Source organism: Lutra lutra, chromosome 18 (assembly GCF_902655055.1).
Source record: "Lutra lutra chromosome 18, mLutLut1.2, whole genome shotgun sequence".
Classification (NCBI taxonomy): domain Eukaryota; kingdom Metazoa; phylum Chordata; class Mammalia; order Carnivora; family Mustelidae; genus Lutra; species Lutra lutra.
In genome coordinates, this window is record NC_062295.1 from 14,206,044 (window position 1) to 14,229,038 (window position 22,995).

General features: G+C 39.3%; 1 protein-coding gene across 1 annotated transcript in view; it reads right to left on the reverse strand.

The window, feature by feature from the left end:
* SMG1 (SMG1 nonsense mediated mRNA decay associated PI3K related kinase) overlaps nt 1-22,995 on the reverse strand; it is a 108,603-nt gene that overhangs the window by 84,973 nt on the left and 635 nt on the right.

Here is a 22,995-nt window from a genome sequence, read left to right on the forward strand (position 1 = left end):
TCCAACCCTGGATAAACCCTAGTATCAATTATTCATCATCCCTAAGTAAGCACCACATCCCCAGGTCCTCCAACAGTCATCTCCCATTCACTACATGCATTATCCAGACCTGCCCCATTTGGGGGTGGGGTTGGGGGGGGGGGATAATATATCTTTATTTCTCAAACTCAAAGCTTTAATTTCATCAATTTCTAATACAGTGTGCATTGACAAGTGATTTCACCTTCATCACATGAGAAGTTCAGTGACCGTCACACCAAAGAGGAAACCACCATATCTTAGGCATCACTAAGAAGTTAGTATTTTGAAGGCAAATCCAGAATAACAAAAAGCTTCCAATTCAGTCTAATGAGTACCTTACTCTTCATCTATATTAATTTGGAAATTACTAGATAAAGAATTTTCCTAAAGCAACTATTTTATTTCTCCTTGGGGCAGGGGAGGGGAGGATGTGGGGGGGATGGAGACCAGATTGCTTGAGTTTTAAAACGACCATATATCCGTATTATTTAATGACTTACTCTCCTAACCCCTCTACACACACACACACACACACACACACACACACACAAACACACACACAAACGAATTCTCTCACGTACTCTCTACGTCACTAAGAAAAAAAAAAAAAAGACACCATCACATATCTGGACCCAATTCTAGGCCTTGAATGGGATTCAATCTACTTCCCACCTTCTCTTAACTTTACCAATACCTTTTTCTCCTTTCCCATTGAACTGATTCTTCTCTTTACACACGTAAAATTTCCTGATGTCTCCCATTTAAAAATACAAAAACATATTTTTAAAAATATTAGAAAACAAACAGAAAAATTCCATCAATCCCACAAGACCCTCCACCAAACAATCTGCCATCACTCCGCAAACTAAGAGTTGTCCCTACTCCCCACCCTGTTTTTTCACCTTTACTGGCTCCTCAATCCACTGATCCAACTTCTGCCCCACTACTTTCAGCAAAACCAACTATGAGCCCAGGTTGCTAAACTCATACCTCAGGCTTTATCTTACTCATCCTCTCAGCAGCTTTCACAGGGCTGCTAAGTAGGGTTAAGCAGGTTGTGGCCTGCACAAAGGTGCCTTGCAGAGGAATGAGGTGGCCTGAATGAAAACCTCTTTTTAAAATTCTTACAATAACCCTCTATGCTGAGATCTTGAGAATTCAAAGTAATCAAAGATTGTTCCCTCCCTTTGGTTTATGGGAGGAAGTACTCTGTATTTCTTCCTACCTGGTTCTACTTTCTCAGGAACTTCTGAGGGCTTGCTCAGCCTCCCCTACCAAACCCCAAAATCTTGAAATGTCTTGAAGCCTGACCCTAGGCTCTCTACTCTATCTCACTCAATCCATGCCGATGGCAATACTGACCACCTGTATGACATCGAATCCTAGATCTAGGCCTCCATCATTGATGTCCACTCCGAGATCCAGATCTACGTACCCAACTGTTTAAAAAACAACTCGGGGGGCACCTGGGTGGCTCAGTTGGTTCAGTGATTGCGTTCAGCTTGGGTCACGATCCCAGGGTTCTGGGATCAAGCCCTGCATCGGGCTCCCTGCTCAGTGGGGAGCCTGCTTCTCCCTTTCCCTCTGCTGCTCTGCCTGCTTGGGCTCTCTCACTCTGTCAAATAAATAAATAAAATCTTGGGGTGCCTGAGTAGCTCAGGGGGTTAATCCTCTGCCTTCAGCTCGGGTCATGATCTCAGGGTCCTGGGATCAAACCCCCCATCAGGCTCTCTGTCTGCTCAGCAGGGAGCCTGCTTCCCCCTCTCTCTCTGCCTGCCTCTCTGCCTACTTGTGATTTCCCCCTCTCTCTCTGTCAAATAAATAAATAAAATGAAATGAAATCTTTAAATAAATAAATAAATAAAATCTTTTTTTTTTTAAGATTTTATTTATTTATTTGACAGAGAGAGAGAGATCACAAGTAGGCTGAGAGAGAGAGAGAGGAGGAAGCAGGCTCCCCACTGAGCAGAGAGCCCGATGCGGGGCTCGATCCCAGGACCCTGAGATCATGACCTGAGCCGAAGGCAGAGGCTTTAACCCACTGAGCCACCCAGGCGCCCCTAAATAAATAAAATCCTTAAAAAAACATCTTGGGGCACCTGGGTGGCTCAGTTGGTTAAGTGCTGCCTTCAGCTGAGGTCATGACATGATCCCAGGGTCCTGCATTAGGCTCCATGCTCAGCAGGGAGCCTGCTTCTCCCTCTCCTACTCCCCCAGCTTGTGTTCCCTCTCATTGTCTATCTCTGTGAAATAAATAATAAAATCCTTAAAATAAATAAATAAATAAAAGTTCTAATGCCTCAAATGTAACTTGCTCCTTTCTACCTGGAATCCCCATTTTAATAAATGGTGCCATCATCTAACCACTACTTTCTAATAAATGGCACTATTTGATCAGACAGTATGTTTCCCACTTCCAGTTCTCATGTCTGTCCCATTTCTCCTCCACATTCCAAGATTAGCTTCATAAAACACGAATCTGGTATCCTCTCACTACCCTTATCATAGGTATATACCTCACTTCCCTTTTTAGCTAAATCTCTACCAACCATCCCTTTTACACCCTATGCCCCATCCATCCTAATCTTTCACTGCCACATAAAGAATCACCTTGCTCAGCCAGTCAGTCTGGAATGGCTTTGTCCTCACTCTTTGCTGACCCTAGCTTATTTCTCTTTATCCTCCACGCTTCAGCTTTCCTTTGAAAAGTTTCTGACTACCCTGAGTAGGGGTAGTAGTAGTCCTGCTATAGATATGCTACCAGAGAACCCTAAGAGTTCCTTTAGCTCTTAGATGATATGAAAAGCTTATTTAAAGATTTTTTTTTTTTTAATTTGACAGAGAGACAGTGCGAGAGGAAACACAAGCAGGGGGAGAGGGAGAGGAAGAAGCAGACTTCCTGCTGAGCAGAGCCTGACACAGGGGTCAATCCCAGGACCCTAGAATCATGTCCAGAGCTGAAGGCAGAAGCTTAGTGACTGGGCCACCCAGGGACCCCATTGAGAAGCTTATTTAAACGTGTTCTGCCAGGAGACTGTAAATAGCAGAAGGGCAAGAGACTCTTAGTGTTGCGTATCACGTACTTCCAAGTGCCTAGATGACACAAATTACTTGCTGACTAAACGATCGCCCATTACCATAACTGAGGCCTTTCTCTCAACTGTGGAATACAGTTCCCTAACCTAAATGAACACTTACTTTTCTTCAACCCACACTTCCTCTCCAAAGCAGTCTATCAGAATCAGTATTTTCTTGATCATTTGCTACAAGAGCATCAACTAAGAGCTAATACTCCAAAAGGTGAACTAAGATGGTTCCAACCCTGTAAGAATTTATAATCTAGAAAGAAAAGAACTGTAACGTCAGTTGAAGTCCCAATTAGGAGTATAAAATGCTCTGGAGTTAAAAAAAAAAAAAAAAAAATCCCATTATCCAGCTCCTTCCTCCAACTCTCAAAGTATGTACCACACTTTGCACTTAGTACTTAAATACTAGCTTCAATTTGCTCGCTTGTTTGAGATGTTAGCAGAGGGTACTATCTTACACCATACACTTTCATAGGGAAAAGAGAAAAGCATAGTGGTTGCAGCACAGAGAAGGGAGGGGTACAGACATACTAGATGATGATCTTGGTTCAATTAATTACAATTATTTAAATTAAATAAATTACAATTACTTAAATTACAATTATTTAAGTAAAAATTAGTCTTCTACATTAAACTTCCCTACTAAAATGTGATCTGTGCAAATGGTCTTTTTTTTTTTTAAGATTTTATTTACTTTTTTGAGAGAGAGAGAATGAGAAAGAAAGAGAAGAGCATGAAAGTGGGGGGAGGCAGAGGGAGAAACAGACTCCCTGCCGAGCAAGGAGCCTGATGCGGGACTCATGCCGGGACTTCAGTATCATGACCTGAACTGAAGGCAGCCGCTTAACCCACTGAGCCACCCTGGCACTCCTGTGCATATGATCTTAAGAGTAACTTTTATGGGGGCGCCTGGGTGGCTCAGTGGGTTTAAAAGCCTCTGCCTTCAGCTCAGGTCATGATCCCAGGATGCTGGGATCAAGTCCCACATAGGGCTCTCTGCTCAGCAGGGAGCCTGCTTCTCCCTCTCTCTCTGCCTACTGCTCTGCCTGCTTGTGATCTCTGTCAAATAAATATATAAAATCTTTTTTTAAAAAAGAGAGTAACTTTCATGGGGGTGCCTGTGTGGCTCAGTTGGTTAAGCATCTGCCTTTGGCTCAAGTCATGATCTTGCGGTCCTGGGATGGAGCCTGGCCCCAGCTCCCTACTCAGCAGGGAGTCTGCTCCTCCCCCTTTCTCTCCCCCTATTTGTGGGAACATGCACACACGTGGTCTTTTTGTATCTATCTCAAATTAAATAAATAAAATCTTTAAAAAAAAAGAGTAACTTGTATGGACACAGAAAAGCCATCAAAATTAGAAAGGGCTGGTCTCAACAATATATTTAAATAAATACATTTAAATTCTGAATTTTTATTTTATAAAAATAATTTTTATAAAAATAAGCACTTTAAAAGCCTTATTTTTATCGCATCAAAGGGCACTCTCAACAGGGTGAAAAGACAACTCACAAAATCGGCCAATGTTTGCAAATCATATATCTTCCAAGAGTCTAATATCCAAAATATATAAAGAACTCTTATAACTCAACAAAAAGACAATCCAATTTTTTAAATGGGCTAAAGATTTGGACAGCTGTATTTCTCCAAAGATAGACAGTCAATAAGCACATGAAAAACTGCTCAACATCATTAGTGATTGCAAAATGTAAATCAAAACCATACTGAGAAATTACACCCACTAGGACAGTCATAAATTTAAAAAAAGAAGAAAGAAAGAAAGAAAAAAATTTACCAGTGCTGCAAATATACTGAGAAAATGATATCTTCATATATAACTGATGGGAATGTAAAATGGTACAACCACTTTAGAAAAAGTTGGCAATTCTTCAAGTTAAGCAAAAAATTACCATTTGACCCTGCAAATCCGCTCTTAGGTATATGTCCAAAAGAGCTGACAACAGGTCTTCTCACAAAAACGTGTATGTGAATGTTCACCACAACACTATTTACAATAAACTAAAGGTAGAAACCCAAATGTCCATCAAAAATGTGGTATATCCATACAATGGATTCCATATGATTCCATAAAAAGGAATGAAGTATTGATATCTGCCACAAGGTTGTGACAGGTATGAACCTTGAAAACATTATGCCAAGTGAAAGAGGCCAGAAACAAAAGACTACACTGCATATGATTCCATTTACATAAAATATCCAGAATAGGTAAATCCATACAGAAAGTAGATTTATGATAGCCAGGGGCTGAGAGAAGGGGAGAATAGGAAGTGACAACCTAAAGGGTACTGAGTTTCTGTCTGGGGTGATGGAAAGTTCTGGAACTAGACAGTGGTGACAGTTGCACAATATCATGAATGTACAGCTGACCCTTGGACAACACGGATTTGAACTGGACCAGTCACTCACATGCAGATTTTTTTTTTACAATACATACAGCACAGTACTGTAAATGTACTTTCTCTTCCTTATGATTTTAACATTTTCTTTTCTCTATTTTATTGTAAGAATACAGTAAATAATACATACAACGTACAAGGTATTTGTTAAGTGACTACTTGTATTATTGTAAGGCTTCTAATCAACAGCTGGCTATTAATGGTTAAGTTTCAGGGAAGTCAAAAGTTATACGAAGTTTTCGAAGGGGGCAGGGGGAGGTGTCAGCACCCCACCTCCACGCTGTATAAGGATCAACTGTACTTTGTACACTATATTGTAAAAATGGTAACTTTTATGTGCATTTTACCACAATTTTTTTAAAAATTTAGGACATTCTTGAAGCACCTGGGTGACTCAGTTGGTGGAACATGCAACTCTTGATTTTGGGGTCATGAGTTCAAACCACACAGTAGGTACAGAAATTTCTCAAGAATTAAAAAAAATTTTTTTCTTTTTTAGAGATTTTATTTATTTGAGAGACAGAGAGCACAAGCAGGGAAAAGTCAGGCAGAGGGAGAAGCAGGCTCCCTAGTGAGCAGGGAGTGGATCCCAGGACCCTGGGATCAAGACCTGAGCCAAAGGCAGACAGTTAACTGACCAAGCCACCCAGGTGTCCCCCACCACCCCCTTGCCAAAAAAAAAAAAAAAAAAAAAAAAAAAAAAAATCCTTTAAAAAAATTTATGGCAGGGACACCTGGGTGGCTCAGTGGGTTAAAGTCTCTGCCTTCAGCTCAGGTCATGATCCCAGGGTCCTGGGATCAAGCCCCACATCGGGCTCTCTGCTCAGCAGGGAGCCTGCTTCCCTTCCTCTCTCTCTCTGCCTACTTGTGATCTTTTTCTGTCAAATAAATAAATAAAATCTTTTTAAAAAATGTATGGCAGGGGCGCCCAGGTGGCTCAGTGGGTTAAGCCTCTGCCTTCGGCTCAGGTCATGATCTCAGGGTCCTCGAATTGAGCCCCACATCAGGCCCTCTGCTCAGCGGGGAGCCTGCTTCCCCCTCTCCCTCTGCCTACCTCTCTGCCTACTTGTGCTCTCTGTCAAATAAATAAATAAAATCTTTAAAAAAAAATAAATAAAAATTAAAAAATAAAAAACTTTTTAAAAAGATTTTATATATTTAGAGAGAGAGTGCGCACAAGTGAGAGGGAGGGGCAGAGGGAGAAGCAGGCTCCCCGTGGAGCAGGGAGCCCCATGCGAGTCTGGATCCCAGGACCTTGGAATCATGACCTGAGCTGAAGGCAGATGCTTCACCGACTGAGCCACCCAGGCACCCCAATAAATCTTGACTTTAAAGGGAACAGATCGGGGTGCCTGGGTGGCTCAGTGGGTTAAGCCGCTGCCTTCGGCTCAGGTCATGATCTCAGGGTCCTGGGATCGAGTCCCACATCGGGCTCTCTGCTCAGCAGGGAGCCTGCTTCCCTCTCTCTCTCTCTCTCTGCCTGCCTCTCTGTCTACTTGTGATCTCTCTCTGTCAAATAAATAAATGAAAAATCTTTAAAAAAAAAAAAAAAAAAAAGGAAACAGATCTTTACAGTAAAGGTATAAAAGATAAGGGAAAGGCAGTTTATTTACTTTTAATATTTAGTATTTCAGGTCTTATATTGCCTATAATATTTAACCATTTTAATGGAAAAGCAAAACGTGGCACCAACTTTAAGTCACTGTGCTTTCCAATGAAACCAAAGACTCTTAGCATTTGAATTAATTAATCAGGCCTAAGGACTGTAACTTAAAGCTCAGAAAGAATTAACCTAGCCAAGGTACAGAAAGAAACAAAACAGCCCTTATATCAGTAAAAGAGAACTGTTACCAACATTAATAGTAAAAAATTCCAAATTCCTCGAAAAACAGCAATTTCACTCTATCCAGGCCTGAGAAATACATAAGATAGTCCCTATAGCACTTTATTTTTTTAAGAAAGAAATGCACAAAAAGAAATGCACTATAAATTCTTAATATTTTATTGCCTACCCATTCTGACAGCTTTCAAAATTGTTCTTTTTTTTTTTTTTTAAAGATTTTATTTATTTATTTGAGAGAGAGACAGTGAGAGAGAGCATGAGTGAGGAGAAGGTCAGAGGGAGAAGCAGACTCCCCATGGAGCTGGGAGCCCGATGCGGGACTCGATCCCGGGACTCCGGGATCATGACCTGAGCCGAAGGCAGTCGTCCAACCAACTGAGCCACCCAGGCGTCCCTCAAAATTGTTCTTATTAATTCTTATTAACTGACCACCGAGACAGCACCAGAACATTGTTGTAGAAAAAGTCAAACTACTAAAGTGGGTAAAATCAGAAAAAGACTGGCTGAGGGGCACCTGGGTGGCTCAGTGGGTTGAGCCGCTGCCTTCGGCTCAGGTCATGATCCCGGGTCCTGGGTTCGAGCCCCACATTGGGCTTTCTGCTCAGCAGGGAGCCTGCTTCCTCCTCTTTCTCTGCCTGCCTCTCTGCCTACTTGTGATTTCTCTCTGTCAAATAAATAAATAAAATCTTTAAAAAAAAAAAAAAAAGAAAGAAAAAGACTGGCTGAGACAGAGACACGAGAAATCTACTGCTAATTTAAGTATACCAAGGTTCTGTACTTCAACTAGCATAAATTCCTACCTTACCAGGTATTAAGAATATTTGCAGTTATAAAAACTGGTATGCTTTCAATCTCCAATACAAATGTGAATTCAGGATTCAGTATTTAACAGAAATAATGTTGTTTATGTTAAATAATAGTTCACCTAAAGGCTCATGAATCTAAGGCACCATGTTAATTTGACTCACTTTCTCCGGGCCTTTATTTTTAACCTAAGCTAGCTGAGTACCTTAAAAAGAAACCCTGCTTGAGCTCCCATTTGTATCGCTTATCTTCCTCTTTTGTCAGCAAGTCCTGGAAGTACTTTAGAAACATCCCATTCAGCCTGGAAAATTGCCAAGATTGAAAGGAAATCTCTTACTCCATGACCTCCCTAGCAGAGAAAGGACAAAAAGACAGAAAGTCTACAAAGAAACCTGTCCACCTCTTTACCCACAACCCCTGAGGTTCTCCAGTTAAATGCCAAACATAGTCCCCCTTAGGACAGAGAAGATTAGAGACAGATGATCACTAACAGTTTACTATAGAAATCCCAAAAGGAAGGGTCTTGAAACCAAACTGGGACTCTGTAAGCAAGGAAAGGCAGAATGTTTTAGCAGTATAAAAACATGCGCAACCATCTTTAAAAAAATCCTGAAAACAGGCAAATACTGACTGTAGAGTTATTCAGATAAAGTTCCTCTAATAGACTCAAACATATCCCCAAGGGACTGACATGCTTGTGAGATTCTCCAAAAATTACATTAAATCTTCCCTTTAAAAATAATCCTAAAAGGCACTGTAGTTTCTTTTAAATACAAAGGTACTACGTAACAGGTAAACATCATTACAATTTTTTGAGGTGACACCGTCAAGAAAATGACATGGTTGCCAAGAATCACTTGTAATACGTTAAGAAAAAACAAATATTATGCAATTTAGACATACATACTTCTAAAGAAAAGTATTATCAAGTTAGGCACAACTACCACAATGGTAGAATATACCCTACAAATCTTGGGCATAGTCAAGCTTTTAGGGTATCAAAAGAGCAATATTCTACCATGCAGCCCTTGACATGCAACGTATCTTAAATATAATAGCAATTATGGAAAAGACACTTAATGAATTTCATAGTCCACACCAGTAAATTCCGTTGTTTTTTTTTTTTAAGATTTTACTTACTCATTTGACCAAGAGTGCACACATGGGCACGAGCAGGGGGAGCCACAGGCAGAGGGAGAGGGAGAAGCAGGGACCCCACTGAGCTAAGAGCCTGCCGCAAGGCATGATCCTAGCACCCCGGGATCATGACCTGAACAGAAAGCAGACCCAACCTACTGAGCCACCCTGGCACCCCTCCACACTAGTAATTCTTAAGATGAGGAAGAAACTAACAGAAGTATCTTCAGGACATTCTCAAATTATACACATGACCTCTGCCCCAGTCCTCTTAAAAAAATAAATCTATCTTAAAGAAGAATCTAAGTGGTGCCTGGGTGGCTCAGTGGGTTAAAGCTTCTGCCTTCGGCTCAGGTCATGATCCCAGGGTCCTGCTCTCTCTGCCTGCCTCTCTGCCTACTTGTGATCTCTGTCAAATAAATAAATAAAATCTTAAAAAAAAAAAAAAAAAAGAAGAAGAAGAATCTAAAAAAAAAACCACAAACAAAAAAAACTTTATTTCTAACTTTACCAACATTGTACTGAGACAACAGGTGGACTTTTAAATGGACTCTGATTCCTTTCAACACCTCCTATAACACCTGTAAGACCCAGTTCCTTAGGTCTCCTGGTGTGCGATGGTAAACATACTACCTGTAATCAGAGGTAAATACATATGATAAACTCTCCTCCTTAAGCATTGGGACTTTTGTTTTAGGAGTGATCTTGAAATAACCACTTCCTACTATTTAAATATAAATAAACAGAAAGATCTTGTAAGTAAATCTCAAAAGATATGGCCTCCTAAATCAATCAGCTGGGAAGATTACTTTTCAAATTAATCACACTATTCTTTTAACTGTAGGAAAATTCATTAAAGGAAGACAGATTTGGTTACGAAACATACTAGCAAGCAGCAATCAAGTGCTGGGAAACAGTGTCCCCACTGTGCTCAGCAGTAACAAGAAATATACTGAGGTATTTAAAAGTATTTAGCCTTGGGGCACCTGGCTGGTTCAGTTGGTGGAGCCTGCAACTCTTGATCTCAGGGTTGTGGGTTCCAGTCCCACACTGGGTATAGAGATTATTAAAAAAAAAAAAAAAAAAAAAAAACTTAAGGGGCGCCTAGGAGGCTCCATTGGTTGGACGACAACTGCCTTTGGCTCACTCAGGTCATGATCCTGGAGTCCCAGGATGGAGCCCCAGGATCAAGTCCCGCATCCAGCTCCCAGCTCAGTGGGGTGTCTGCTTCTGACTCTCCCCACTCTCCTGTACTTTCTCTCATTCTCTCTCAAATAAATAGATAAAATCTTCAAAAAAAAAATTTAAGACCAAAATAAAAATAACTATTTAATCTTAAGTTTAAGAATGCTATGAAGCAGTACAAAATCATCACTTAAGCCACTTTAAACCCACAAGGTCTTTACAAACTGTATCTTTTTATTGTCAGATTTTATACTAAACACACCTGAATCAGACTGATTTAAGTAGTTTAAAAATAGAAATTTTCATAATTCTCTTTTACAAGAAAAGAGAAAAATCAATGTTTCTAGATACGAAGTTTCTTAGGAGACAGCATTTACCCATTTTGAGTAAAATTTTAGTGCCATAATTTAAACTAGTACCAAAATCTCATGATAGCTTAATACTGTATACATTCTCATAATGGCATAAAATTTCACTAACTCCTATCTTTGTTCAGAAGATACATGTGGTTTTCTTTTTTAAGTACTTCAAACTATTACACTAGCAGAGTATATCCTATGATCCCATGATCCATCCTCTCTACTCCCTTTTTTTTTTTTAAAGAATTCTGATTCTTTTTTTTTTTTAAGATTTTATTTCTTTATTTGAGAGAGAGAGAGCATGAGGGAGTGAAGGGGAGAGGGAGAAGCAGACTCCCCACTGAACAGGGATCCCGATGTGGGGCTCGATCCCAGAATCTCAAGATCATGGCCTGAGGCGAAGGTAGGCGCTTAATCAACTAAGCCACCCTGGCGCTTCCCCTCCACTCCCTTTAAAACATTAATACCAGACAACGGAGGGAGCAATGTAGCATTCAACTGGAATTCTTAAAGAATTAGCTCTTTAAATTCCAACTGTACAACAAAAGCCAACCAAGGTACAAACTACCTTTTAATCCACACCTTCTCTACGGAATTCCATTGGCACCTGCTCTCCAATATATACAAGTGGTCACAAAGATTAGATTTTTTTTTCCTCACAAATTCAAGTGGCATCAAGTTCTGTAAGTATGAATAGTAAGATAAAGAGAAAAAATATAGAATGATGAAGATTTACAACCAAATTCCTCATTAGCCAATTTGAAGCAGACTTACATAATGGAAGCACACTAAAAAATGTAGAAAGAGAACCACTATTATACTGGAGAGCAATTAATTACATATCCACACATTTTTTTAAATAAATAGTATTATTTATCACAATATTTCATATAAACAATATTTAAAAATGACATATGCCACACCTAATAGAAATTTAACAATTATATGTGTTCCCATTCGTGTATCCTGAGACATACTCTCTCTATGAAGTTTTTACACACGTGCGGACACACACAAGTACTAGAAGAAAAAAAATGAACCAATGAATCACTGAACTCTACCTTTTCAACTAATAATACACTATATATTAATTGAATGTAAATAAAGTTAAAAAAATTTTTTTCTTTGAAGATTTTATTTATTTACCTGTCAGAGAGAGAGAGTACAAGCAAAAAGAACAATAAGCAGAGGGAAAAGCAGACTCCCAGACCAGCAAAGAGCCCAATACAGGACTCAATCTCAGAACCCTGGGATCATGACCTGAGCCAAAGGCAGACACTTACCTGAGCCCCCTAGGCATCCCAATAAAATAAAATCTTAATTTAAAAAAAAAAGTGATCAGAGTGTATGTGCATGTGTGTAATAAATTCTAAAAGAAGAGATAAAAGAGGGAGAATCTTTAAAAGTCCGAATTTGATTCAGATACGGCAACATAAAAAGCATCTGTGTAGCATTTAAATAATTTTGAAAATAATTTTCCAAACTTGAACCGTCATAATACTACATCTTAGGGAAGGCAAGAATTACCTCCTCAGAGGAACAGCTGGGTAGTGCCAATACAAAGGACTTTTGTCTTCCCACTTTTAGTCCAGTGTTATTTTTCATGACACCAGCCTCCCCTAAGATAAATATTTGTGAAGGATCAATACGAAAAATGCACATATTCTTAAAAATAAATACACCTAAGAGAGGAACATAAAACACACCAGCATTCCATTTTTAACTTCTCCAATGCAATTATACTAAGACAGCAAGTAGATTTTTAAATGAACTAAGTGTGGGGAGAACAGCACTACTGGTGTTAATTTTTATATCCTAAATAACAGTAAAAACATAGGGAATATTAGCCTTCCAGTAACTACACAAGATAGGCCACTTACATAAAGTACTCTTTTACAAAACTTTTATAGTCAGTCATTTGGTTATTCCCCACACATACAACCTTTATTAACTTCAATTTTAATTTCAGTGTTTTAAGATTTTGAGAGAGAGAGACAGAAAAAAACGTGTGCAGGGGGAGGAGCAGAGGGAGACAGAACCACAAGCCGACTCTGTGCTAAGCACAGAGCATGGCTGGGGGCTTGATCTCACAATCCTGAGATCATGACCCAAGCCGAATAAGAGATGGACGCTTAACTGACTGAGCCACCCAGGCACTCCTTCATTTCAGTATTTTCAAAAAAAGGAGTAAGATACCACACATTGAAATGCTATCGGGGCACCTGGGTGGCTCAATCATTAGGCATCTGCTTTCTGCTCAGGTCACAATCTCAAGGTCCTGGGGCTGAGCCTGACATTGGGCTCCCTGTGAGGTAGGGAGTCTACTTCTCCCTCTCACTCTGCTTGTGTTCCATCTCTTGCTGTCTGTCAAATACATAAACAAATCTTAATAAATAAATAAATAAGCAAATAAACAAGTAAAATGGTATATTTCAAATTATGACAGAATTAATCACTTATAATGGTCAGAATTCTAACTCAAGTCCTTCAGAAACAATACAGTGTCTTAAGGTGGATTCCTTTTTTTTTTTTTTTTTACATTTTTAAACTCTATTCTCCATTTTTTAATTTTCTTAAAGGTTTTATTTATTTATTTGACAGACAGAGATCACAAGTAGGCAGAGCAGCAGGCAGAGAGAGAGAGGAGGAAGCATGTTTCCCAATGAGCAGAGAGCCTGATGCGGGCTCAATCCAGGACCCTGAGACCATGACCTGAGCTGAAGGCAGAGGCTTGACCCACTGAGCCACCCAGGCAGTCCCCTCCTTTTTTAAGGTAAACTCTACTCTCAACATGTGGCTTAAACTCAACGCTGAGATGAAGAGTCACATGCTCGACAACTGAGCTATCCAGGTGACCCAAGGTAGACTCCTTTAAACCCGACTGAAGAATAAACACTGACTCTCAAGTTTCAGTCCTGCTGTTGGGAAACCTGCTACACTTCCATTTTTCTTCACATTTACCCAAGGAATATAAGGACAGCAAAGAAAAACAGTCTCTTTTGGAAAGTAAATCCATATTGTGTTTTCTTTCCAATTAACTATATATTAAGTTAACTGCACCACACGATGTGATACTGGTGACCATCTTTGGGATTTTTTTAATCAGAATCTAACATAATCAGAGTCCCATTCTATAGAGCACAAAAATTTGACCCTTTCCTTCAATTAACAGTTTTTGTCTGAATTCTGGCAAATCTCAGGAGGCCAAGATAGAATCTGGAATTAGGGCAATGAATCTGAATGTCCAGAGTTAGAATCAAAACAAAGAGTCTGGAAATAAAGTGTTGCAGTTCAGACAAAGAATTCCAAGATTCATATTAACAAGAATATAAAACAGGGAGACCCTCAAGAAGCTGAACACCAAGAACGGCTGATGGGTTGCTTCAAAGTACTATAATGTTCCAAGATGAAAGTTAAAATTTTAAACACACACACACAAACACATCTGTCTTTTAAAATCAGACTTGGGGGGGCACCTGGATTGGTCAGTGGATTAAGCCTCTGCCTTCAGCTCAAGTCATGATCTCACGGTCCTGGGATCAAGCCCTACATCAGGCTCTCTGCTCAGCGCAGACCCTGCTTCCCCCTCTCTCTCTGCCTGCCCCTCTGCCTACTGTGATGTCTCTCTCTGTCAAATAAATAAATAAACAAATAAATCTTGGGTGGGGGGAAAGAAAATAAATAAAATCAGACGGGGGAGGGGGGTGGGGAGGAGGAGGCACGTCATCTGGGTGGCTCATTTGTCTGGGGTATCTGCCTTTGGCTCAGGTTATGATCTCTGGATCCTGGGATCCAGCCCAGCATTGGGCTCCCTGCTCAGTGGGAAGGCTGCTTCTCCCTCTCTCTCCCCCGTTCATGCTCTCTTCTCAAATAAATACAAATAGTCTTTTATAAATAAATGCATACATACATACATACATACATACATAGAATCAGATTGGGGCACCTGGCTGGCTGTCAGTACAGCAGGCAACTCTTGATCTCAGGGGCATGAATTCAAGCCCCATGTTGGGCATGGGGCCTACTTAATTTAAAAAAAATAGTAACAAAAATAAAACCAGAAGACTAAAATGCTAAAGAGGAAACAGAAAAACAAATTTTCAATGAAAAGTTTAAATAAAAGGGAAAAAATTAAATTCAAAGAGCTTTAGTAAAAAAAGACAATGTTGCCAATGCTGTCATATATGGAGGAAAAATGAGTGTTTTGTCAGTATTTAGTCCAAGACATACTTATTAGTGGAGCCTTCTTCCCATTCAACAGAAAAGTTATTAAGTATTTTGGATGACACCAAAAATAAAGATCTAATAAACACTAAGTTAAACAACATTTTCTAAAAACCTGCAAGCACACGAATATACAATTACCTTAGGCCACTGCAGAGCAGTTAGTAATTTTTTTGTGAACTATAAGAGCACTGTTGCGGTCCTTTAAGATGCTAAAAACAGGAGCACCTGGGTGGCTCAGTCGTTAAGTGTTTTGGCTCAGGTCATGATCCCAGGGTCCTGGAATCAAGCCCTGAATCCTGCTCCCTGCTCAGCGGGAAGCCTGCTTCTCCCTCTTCCACTCCCCCTGCCTATATTCTGTCTCTTGCTGTCTCTGTCAAATAAATAAATAAAATCTTTTTAAAAAATAAATAAATAAATAAAAACAAAGGACAGATGCTAAAAATGGGGAACCTGGGTGGCTCAGTTGGTTAAGCATCGGACTCTTGATTTCAGCTCAGGTCATAATCTCCAGGTCATGAGATCGAGCCCCACATTGGGCTGTGGGTTCAGTGTTGAGTCCACTTGAGAGTCCCTCTCTCTCTTTGCCCCCCTCCTGCCTGCACGTGCTTTCTAAATGAATAAATAAAATCCTTTTTTTAAAAATGATGCTAAAAAGAAAGAAAAGGAAAAATTAGTGCCTCTTCTTATAAACAAAAAATAACATAACTTACAAAGTTACATGCCCAAAAAAACCCCAAAACAGAACAAATTTATTCTGATACCAGAAACCTCTCTAAAAGTAAGAGTTTTCAAATAAATGCAAAAAGACTCTAGAGGATGGGGCGCCTGGGTGGCTCAGTGGGATAAAGCCTCTGCCTTGGCTTGTGATCTCTGTCTGTCAAATAAGTAAATAAAATCTTTAAAAAAAAAAAAAAAAAGGAATTTTATTCTTGGTGGAGATTGTTTTTTTTTGAGCTTAATGTTGGTATTCATATTAACATGGTATGTCTAGGATCTCGTGTTTATTATTTTAAAAACTTTTATTTATTTTTGAGAGAGAGGAGGGGAGGGGCAGAGGGAGAGGGGGAGAGAGCGAGAAAGAGAGAGAGAATCTTATACACCCAGTGCAGAGTGCAATGTGGGGCTCAGTCTCACAACCCTGAGATCATGACCTGAGCTGAAATCGAGTCAGATGCTTAACCTAACTGAGCCACCCAAGTGCTCCTATTTAAAAATCTTTTAAAGGCTTCCTGTGTTTGTTTGTTTATCTATTTTAAGATTTATTTATTAGAGAGTGAGCAGGGGGAGGAGCAGAGGGAGAGAGAATCCTGATGTCAGACTCTCCTCTGAATGTGGTGCTCAATGCAGACCTGATCCTAGGACCATGAGATCATGACCTGACCCAAAAGCTCAACTGACTGAGCCACCCAGATGCCTCTAAAGTCTTTTTTTTTTTTTAAGATTTTATTTATTCATTTGACAGAGATCACAAGTAGGCAGAGAGGCAGGCAGAGAGAGAGGAGGAAGCAGGTTCCCTGCTGAGCAGAGAGCCCAAAGCGGGGCTTGATCCCAGGACCCTGGGATCATGACCTGAGCCGAAGGCAGAGGCTTTAACCCACTGAGCCACCCAGGTGCCCCACAATTCCCTTTTCTGAAAAAGTATGAAGATTAATATGAAAGAATAATTCACCGTGTCAAGAAATCTGTTGATTCTGGATTTTTTTTTTTTTTTTTTTTTTTTGTTAACTCTATTCCCAACATGGAAGTTCAACTCAGGATCCCGAGATCAAGAGCTGCATGCTCTCTACTGACTGCTCCAGCCAGGTTTTGATTTCAGTCATTCCCCAATCAGCAGGCGTACAACAAGGACTCAGGCATTCTAGTGGAATACCAAAAGGCACAATCAGTGCTTAACTTTTCAGTGATTAGACTGTTTAAATAAGGTACAAATGGGTCAGATATGGTAAGGTGTCAATGTGTAAAAGAACTTTAAATATGTGAGCAAGGTATTTTTTCCAAGATGGATAAAATCTATGAATCTTAAATGAACATATTTTTTCTTCTGTAAAAGATCTGGCCACACTAGAACAATGTCTTTTTAAACCTGTTCAATCAGCTTATTTAAATTGCCGCCTCAGGCGAACCAGGCTGCTATACAAGGAACAGCTTTCCTCAAAATGCCTCCCACGGTAACAGTGTTATAAACTAGAGTTAACTCTAAAAACAGAAACAAACTTGCAGAATTCCATTTTCATGTATTTACTTCAGGAAGGACACTCAAATATACAGTGCCTACTATTTTTTAAATAAGCTCTATGCTCAATTTGGGGCTTGAACTCATAACCCACATGCTCTAAAAACTGAGCCAGCCAGGCATCCACAGTAACTGATGCACTAGCAGGTATGAAGGGAAACGGAGGTAAAACCATTAAGATGCACGCACATGTGAAGGTCATGTTTTACTGGAGAAGACACACATGAAAATTTCATAGTGTTAAGTGCAATGAAAAAAACCCAGGGTGAAATGTTAGAGAAGGATGCTTCTTCTCAGGGAGGGGGGACATTTAGGCTAAGACAGCATGAGGGCATCCAGGTCACCGCACTCTGAGAAGCACTCTGAGAAGCGCAATCCGGACAGTAGCTACACAGGGAGAACAGTGGATGCAAAGGCCTTAAGGCAGAAATGAACTTTGGGACTGCTTTAGGGCAAGTAAGACACAGAGGCAAAGAAAAGGACAGACTCAGCCTGCAGGGACTTAAGAGCTCAATCACTAAAGTGATAAGCCCAAGTTGGCTTTCACTGTAAACTGTTGCAAAAGAAGAGGGATCACAGAAGGCAGAAGTAGCAGGGTAGGGATTTTAAGGGAAGTACAAGGTTTAGACCAGGGAGAGCACGGAAAACAACTAAGCAACAGTAGGTATCCAGAGGGTAAAGAAAGGTCCATGAATTTGTAGTGACAGGAATAAACTTAGCCAAGAAGATAAGATCTTGTGCACTCAGTACCAAAATGCCTGAAGAAGTTAACAAGGGAACCTCCATCTGAAATTATTTTCACAGGATCGTCATATATCCCAAGAAAATATGTTTACAGCAAAAGAAAAATACATTGAAGATGACAAGATTATCAATCCACAGAAACAATAAGTTGGTAATAAATCATAAGAATATTCTAAGATTTCCTTTCTAGAGTAAATTTTAAGGCAGAATCTACCTGTACACAGTTGGGGAGGGCAGGGGGGAAAGAAGTTTAATCCAACCGCAAATCAATGTGTACCTGTATCTTGAGTGGGGTCATGATTACACAGTTGTATACACTTGTCAAAATCCACTTAAGATCTATACATATGTCAACGTCATCTAAAAAAGAAAAGTAACAGTGGAGTACAAAAAAGAATTCAAGAGAGGAAATATAGACTCAAGCAACTAATACAAATGGAGAAAAACTAACACTATATAAACAAATGTCACAATAGGAATTTAATACGTTACACTCCACATTTTAAAAAAAATAAAAATGAAATAAATAAATAAATATTAAAAATTTAAGAACTTGTGTATTTTATATAGAAATTAAACCACAAAATGCCTGCAATCTTTACCGCTAGGCCTCATACAAAAGGGCTATGTTTTATTCTGTAGTCCCCAAAATAAAATGGGTTTTAAGAAAACTTTACCATAGCCAAAGAGAGGTAACCAAAATAGTAACAATACGAAGAGACACGAAAACAAATGACTGCTTGTGTGAATCCATCCATAAAGGGAGGTCCACCGAAAAGAACTCCAGGGTTTATTTTAGGGGATTAGAATAAGAAAGAAAGGCAAGTATATGCCAGGCAGTGAAGGCAGGAAATCTTAAATTTAGAAGTAGTGAGAATTCAAATAAACCAACAAACAAAAAGCAAAAACAGACCCATAAATACGGAGAACAAACGGATAGTTGCCAGAGGGGAGCAGGGTAGGGGAATGGGAAAAATGGATGAAGTGGAGTGAGAGATACAGGATTCCAGTTCTGGAATATGTCAGACAAATAAAAGGTACAGCATAAGGAATATAGGGGAGGGGAGAAAAAGAAAGGTTGTGAGAACTCAGTGTCCACAAAAGACCATGGACCACACTATATTTTTTGTGTATGATCATTCCATTGAGAGTTCTAACTTTAACTGTATTGTGAGTAGATAAAAATTATTACGGTAGCAACCATCCTCAATCAACACCAGATAACTCATGAGGGGCTTCTGCTTAGGGAATTCACACATAATAGGCTCAATACTTTTGTCTGAATTTAAATCATGAATTATGAACAAAATATTCAGGTCCTTAACAGTCTCTTTAAGCTATGATTCAAGGCCTACATTACAGCTCCACCATAGCTCTGGACCTCTATGTTTTTCTTATCTGTATCACTCCTCAAAATTACCCCATCCTTCTGACCAAACTGAAAATATTTTGCCAAGGATAACTTGCACTTGCCACCTCCTTACTCAATTTGGGGGCGGTCTGAGATCCCCAAATTTACTGTCAAAATAGTACAGATCAATTTCATGGTCCTGCTGCTCCCTTCTCAACTGTACAGCTTTCCATCCTCTGACTCTCCAGGTTTTAAACTCTATTAATTACATATAAAAATAATAAAATCAAAAATTATATCACAATTAATATGCATGTAATACTTCACCTTTTCTAAGTTTTTTCTCCCTTATCAACCTATAACCTCCTTAAAGACAGTGATTCTATTAGTTCTAAAAATCCCTCAAGGATATTTCCTAAAGTCAAATATTTTCATTGCATTAGAACGTTATAAAATCTCCTGTTATTAAAATACCCTCCAATTAGAGTCCCAACTTAAAAGGAACCAAAACAAAAGGGGAAAAAAAGGTTCAATTTAAAGATATAACTGCCAAATGTTTCACGAAGCGTATGTTTTGTTTTATAATGGAAAAAAACAAACTTTCCCCACAAATTAAATACCCATACACAGTTATCTGATAAACCGCCACAATGTACTTGAAAATCTGTGGTACAGAACTGGTCACCATTCAATTCTACTAAAGCTCTATTCATAGTTATAAAATATGCAACTCCACTTCATTTTTTCTTTTATGTATTTCACTGTATTATGTACCTACAGACATCAAATAGTAAACAGACTCACAAAAGGGCTACACAGATGGCTCTGGTTTCAAAAATCCAGCTTCTCACAATGACAGACATCCTAGTTTCTGACTTCTATCTTCACAACACTCTTCCTGTTTTTTGGTCTGTGACAAGAGAATAAAGGTACTTGCACTGTTGAGAACTCTAATCTGTCTACATTCTATCAAAAATGGAAGCTATTTTTAATATACAATTTCATCATCTTAAGTTTGGGGCACTGTAAAACACCCAATATAAATCAGTTAAAATCCTAAGATTCCAAAGCATAGAAATAAAATCTTGTTTCCTGTTGACCTGAATGCTTCCAAACTAATCTATATTTCACTCCACTATCAAATTAGTGATGTCCTTTTGGAATATTAAAATGTGTAATAATTATATATTTCATTTTAAAACAAGTCATTCTGATCTCTATCTTGATTGGTAGAACTAGATTATATTCCAAAACAAAGTCAAGAAAAGGACACACTTTGGCTAGTGGCAATGATAAAACCACTCATTTGCCTAATCATTCTTAAATCTTAATTGAGAGTGTTGTCAATGAAAAAGAAGACTATCAACCAGTACCATATAAATGCTCTCTGCTAAAGGTAGGCTTCTAGCAAGGATGGGCTTGTTCTGTTGCCATCTGACACTAGTCTACTCAGCCACCTGGAACACTTCCTGTCAATGTGTGTGAAGTATCACGTGTGGCCATGACTAGACTCAACAGTCGGTTTCCAAACTAACTGACAAACTAACACTAAAAGAAACCAAGAACTGCTTTTTTATACTCCAATTGTTCAAAAGTCTAAACCTAAGAAAATAAAAATAAATAAAATCAGAGAAGTTGTGGTACAGAAAGGCAAGTAATTTTTCTAAAAACCAAATTATTCACATGCACCATAAGTAATCTGCTTTGTTTCGGAAAATAAATAAATCTCCATTTAAACCGAGAGGAAGATGAGGCTTTATTATGTCAGTCAACTCACATGTTACATGTTTCTGCCACAATTCTGAATGAAGAGCGGACAGAATAACCACCTCGAATTTAACTTATGAAAATTACAACTTGGCAAACAAGGTTCTTCACTGGCTGTTTAACAAAAGAACTATGGCAACCCCACAAAAAATCAAGTTCTGCTATGGGATACCGTCCTTCTCCAACGAAACTTCTCCATTCCCTCTTCTACAAAAAAGTCAAGTATTTCCAATATCCTAACCAACTGTTCTGTTACTCCATGTAACTAACTACATCTCACAGTATCTGTCTACCTAGGCAGTGAGTTCTGAGACTTTGTTACATTAACAATCCATGTATATATTCCATAAACATATAAGCCCTTCTGCTTCATTATCTGTCAAATGAAGTCAAGTGACCCCATCAGGGGGCTGCAACTTTGCTACTCCATTTATTTAGAATTACAAGCTACAATTTATTGTTCTCCAAAAGCTCTACAATTACTTGTGAGGAGCACTTTATTTAGTCTTCTAAATGGATACGAAATTATTTCATATTCACTAAGCACAATACTAAGAAATAATGGAAAATCCACCGTCAAAGAGCTGTTAAATTCAAGCTCATTTATCATCTAATTTTATTAGATGCAAGAAAAAAGAAAAACCTATTTCACACATTTCAATGAAAGTATGAAACAACTAAGAAGATCAATGACTGATAACAATTACTTAAACTAATCAACTGATTGTATTTAAAGTATTCACAAACCCTAAGCAGTAAAGGACAAGTAAAGCTATGCTTTTCAAACAATTCTTTTTTTAACTACTTAACATCTCAATTCCAGAGTCAGGCATTAACTTTTAAAGTCTGCTAGTTATATAAAATGTTCTCAACATAGGATTTGGGAAGGCATAAACAGAGTAAGATGTGTTACCACCATCTACCCTAATGCTTTTTCTACCAAGTCTTAAATTGTTACAATCTAACATCTTAACAAATTATTGCCAGCACTGCTGAAGTTACATGTAACCATCAGGAAGCCAAAGACATCCCAACAACCTGTCTTAACACTTATGTGGCCAGTTACAGGACAATCATAATTCAAGTGTGCTTCAAAGTATGAAAAACTCAACGGATCAACTAACTCTAAAATACTGTAGACATTTAGGAAGTTCTTCTAGGCACTCAGTCCTAAATTAGGCACAAGTGCCCCATGATTAACAAGAAAAAAACAAAAATTGTACATAAAAAAAGTTGATCCTCCAAATACGTTCAATTCCAAAGAGGTCTGAAACGAAATCCCCTTCATGCAAGTGTAAATTCTCTACTCCCTTAGTGCCTGCTCAAAAAACCAAGTATGAATTGCTCTCCACCAGGTTAACTGCCCCTGCACTTGGGGAAAACTTCACTTCCCAGGAGGAGAGTGGTCGGCCTCATCAACACAGTCACAATCTCATTTCACGCCCCACAACTGCCCTGCCTAAAGTCAGAGTCAAGCCCTGGAGTGTTGGGGGTTTTGGTTTTTGAAATATTAACACGTGGGGCGGGGGGGCGCTCATAGAAGGGATCATAGTTAAGGAGCTCTTTTACGTGGGGACTGAGAGGGTGAGGGACCAAGAAGTGAATGGGTAACAGAGAAGGTCCTGGACTCCCAGGATCCCCCAACTCAAATTCCAACTTGGTGGGTGGTAACCAGAAAATCCCCCACCACCACCACCAGGCCCTTTTCTTCACCCTCCTTGACCCAACTCCTAGGCCAGCGCCTTCGCCGGGCGCCCCGGGTCTCAGCTCCAGCCCCGGGACTGAAATGCACAGAGGGGAGACATTTAGGCCTCGCCTCCCACGG